Below are 4217 nucleotides of genomic sequence, written 5' to 3'. Positions count from 1 at the left end.
GAGATTGTTTCATTTGATTGCCCTAATGGAGATGTGAGGCTCAAAAATTGGATATCTGTCTACTCAAGCAGGGCCGGCCTTAGCAAGTCTGGCAACCTGGGCGAAATTTTAAATCACCGCCCCCTTATTCTCAAGAAAAACCGTCGACCAGGAAATTCTGCCGCCCTGGATCGCCGCCCAACTTTATAAGGCCACTACTGCACTCAGGGCATTTTTGTCGAAAAATTGTATTGCATTTAATTCTCATATAGAGTACGTGTGGAGAGACGTGATAATTTTCTTATTCAGGAATTTTATTAAATTAAAGCCGTGAGGGTTTCAAGGCAATAAATTCCATTGATATCTTTGCAATCTACGAAATTGTAATTAGAAAAATAAAACAAAAAACGATTTATTTAGTTTAACATTGTACACAGAGCTCTACAGCGAAGCAAAGAAACACATGTTCGTTACTTTTATCATCGACTACGTGCGGAAACGTGTGTGAAGGATTACGTGTGGAAATATATGAAAAAGAATACGTATGGTCGTGTTCGTTCACTCTCGTTCTCCTGACACATACAAACATCACAATTCCTAATCTTCCATAGCAGAAAATACAAACTTGTCAAAGTTTGCCTGGAAAATCTTAACTTTTTTATTACATATTTTTATTTTTTTTACGATCAAAATATTTATACACAAAAATAACAAAGAAGCACAAATTTACTTAAAATTCTAACCCATGAAGATAATTACAAATAGTCCAAAAAATCTGAAAAATACTAGGAAAGGGACGCGGTAGATGGCGCTGGTGGGATATTTTCCTGCAGACCCAACGTACTTACCGTTGACATTGCTGATTTCTGCTTGGGTTTAATTGACTTGAGATGAACCCAACTGACGAGATCTAATAGGATCGAAACCGGTCTTTAGGGTGCTCGAGTTAATGAAACGCAGAGTTGGAATAAGGCATTAAGCCGTAATAGGAACCTTTTCAGATTCTAACTAATGTTAACCAATTAAGGCTCTTAAGAACACTTCCGCGATAAAAACATTAAACTTACCTGCCATGAAACTTGAAAAATCCTCCGAGAAACAACTTTTTTAGCAAATAATTATCACAATTACAAGAATATTCTTCTTACACCTCTCTGTATTTATCGTAAAATGGTCTTCTGAAGGGATTCACCACAATTGAATCGGGATGGAAGGGCGAACGTTAGAACGGTTCCGAGTCTAACATGGGAATAAGAATTGCCCGTACCGACGCACGTAAGTCCCGGACCTTCTTCAGAAAAAGAAGTAGTAATTGGTGTCTTGACCGCAACAGGGGAGGCTCGTGGATGCACGAGAAATCCTTGTAAATGGGATTTAATGGGGTCGTAAATTGAGTTCGAAATTGAAGTGTTACCTTCGACAATACATTTCCTCAGGCCAACCTTTTTTTAGTTTGAGATCATTTCTCCAGGAGAAAAAAATGAATTAAATGTTTAAAAACCGAATTAACTCTTACAAGGACACACATACCCTCAAAAAAAATAATCACGCGTGCCGGGTGGTGGCACTAATGCCCTAATTAGGGCGTACTGGCAGGTGGTACGGTTTCACGACTGGCTTGGCACGTTGTTACAATTACATTTACTATTGACTACGCACTTACCAGCCCCATTGTCCAATCCAAAATTTCACTACCTCTCTTTGGAGGGCGGCTTAAAGTTAACATCGAGGGTTTCAATATGTCGCTGAATGGATAATAGCTCTCGATGCACATTAAATGGATTAAAGTGACACTTGACTGGGTTAAGTTACTGTCGAGCCCTTTAAAGCCGGCAGCAATCAATGACTAATTCGAGTAAAAGAGACCTATTTTGCACCATTAAAATTTAGAAATTTTAGAATTATCAGATCTTAATCGCTTATGCATATAGTGCCGCTTACCCGTAACCATATCGTTCCGGTCTTGAATTTCAATTCGACAAGAATTACCTGCCCACAAATTATTTTTAATTTCTCCGATATAATCAGACACTTCCTTAATTGCATATCTGCTTTTTTAAAAACAGTTACACTTAAAAGAAGCGTCCAAGTTAAATGGGTAGTTAATGGATCTAACGAAAACTTTATTTGCATACTTATTACCATATAACATCCTAGCGTGGAAAAATGCGGTTATTACACATTTCTCCGGCCAGGTGGATGATGTATCATAACGCAATAAATTGTATAAGAATTTCATGCAGAAATTGCACTAAGGGTTTCTGAAAAGATGCCGATAAGCCAGTTAGGGCAATTTATTGTCATTGCAGTTCATTACGCCTGTGCTGAGCAGGTGAAATTGTCGTGACCTTATTAAATGCGGTATTAAAATACTAATAATAAATTGCTTTAGGATATTCAATTTTGTTTTAGCTTTACGTGTGACAGGTGATTGATTGATTAACAGTTTAAACACTTTTTTTACTCTATTAATAACACCTAATGAGAGTTAGTTTTGAAACCTTTCACACTTTTAATCGACAAATCTATGTGCAGTGCAAAACTCAGCCGTTTCTGCAGACTAATATCCCCGACTGAAGCGAGATAATCGAAGGAAATATCGTCGTCTTTAAAATGGAGACGTCATGCTTTTCCCGATTTTCAAGGAATTTTCCTACGAATTAAAATTAATCCAGAGAACTCTCAGACTAAAGCTACATATAATATATTATTTTTACTTAGCAGACATCTCCATTATCTGTTGATGGCGACAGTAGGCGAATAAAAATTTCACCTAGGGCGCCAGACTTGCTGAGGCCGGCCCTGCACGGAGGGGAAATAACATTAAATTCGCCCCTACTCTGATGTTCACTATGAAATACCTATACCAACTACTCAAACCTTAATGTTAAACGGCCATGCGAACTTTGCGCCGAAATTTTAAGCTCATTAATCGAATAAACATGAAACCGGAAACTAACCCACGAACTCGGCATTGGTTGCAATAACGATCCTCTAATAGAATTTAGCCTGAAAGGGCTTATCGAAATTCGAGACTGGATTATTTAACGAGCCAGTTAACAAACGACAAACAATGGTCAGGAAACTTTTCAACGGCGACCACAACTTTGCCCATACTCGTATAAAGGGCTTCTGACCACATCCTCGCGTTTAGGGTTGATGGATGGATAATATAACTAAATTGGTTTTGTAAAACGTTGTCCTTTCTATCTTATTAGGGAAACCACCGTGTCGGACTGGGCATTAGAAAAATTACCATACTTGCAGAATGCAAATAAAGAGTTCGACCTTTTTGCCTGCTGTATGGACCCATATTTTTGATAGAAGCTTTTTTTATAATTATTTTGGAATTTTGAAATTTCGTTGAGTGTCCCATCTAATCTTTATTGCATACGGCAGTCGAAATCTGTGCCAAGTTTCGCCGAAAAATGTCCATCCCTCCTTGGTATTGCGATTTTCATGCCACTGAGTAAACACTGCATTTTTTATAGGGCAGCATATGATTTTATGCATTAAATTTTTACTGCTACATTGATTCTGCAGTATAAAAAATGGACTATACGTTATGAGAATTTGTCGGCTTTGATTTCCGATCACATCAGCAACATAATTCTAGAATCTGCCGCTCATCAATATCGGTAGGACTCACGTTGACCGGTTGGAATTTTAACTATTTTTTTATTTAAAAATCCGATGTCTATTTGGATAATTTGAATTTATCAGGTGATTCCGGCGTTCATTGGTTATTGTTACTTCAAGGAGAATGTTCAAGGTTATTGCAATCGCCAGCCTCAACAACCGGCGCGAACTTACACATACAAGATCACTTAAAAATGATCTCGGACAATATTCCTTTTCATTTATCAACTCTCGTTGGCAGCAGCTGCTCCAGAATAGCCATGCGATGTAGCACGCGGTTCTCACATTATATGGTTCATCTTCGGGCTCATTCTTTAAAATAGCCAAATAAATCCCTGTTTTAACTTTCTTTCTATTGTTGCAATGCTAATTCCTCACAGGATCTGTGACCCCCGTGTCCACCAACCTCACCAAATTCGTCATTTGCATTCCAGTGCCATTTTTTTCTGGCAGTTTTCTGTCTCGAAGACCAAGGAGGTGACGCAAAGCGGTTTATGTTATAAAGCTCATCGCGAGTATTAATTTGAGAGATTCTTTAAAGCGGTTGCTCCATGCGTTCCCGAGATATCGGCGTTTGAAGTTTGAGAAGTGGCAAAAAA

This window comes from Euwallacea similis, chromosome 21 (genome assembly GCF_039881205.1).
Source record: "Euwallacea similis isolate ESF13 chromosome 21, ESF131.1, whole genome shotgun sequence".
NCBI lineage: Eukaryota > Metazoa > Arthropoda > Insecta > Coleoptera > Curculionidae > Euwallacea > Euwallacea similis.
This window is presented reverse-complemented; position numbering follows the sequence as displayed.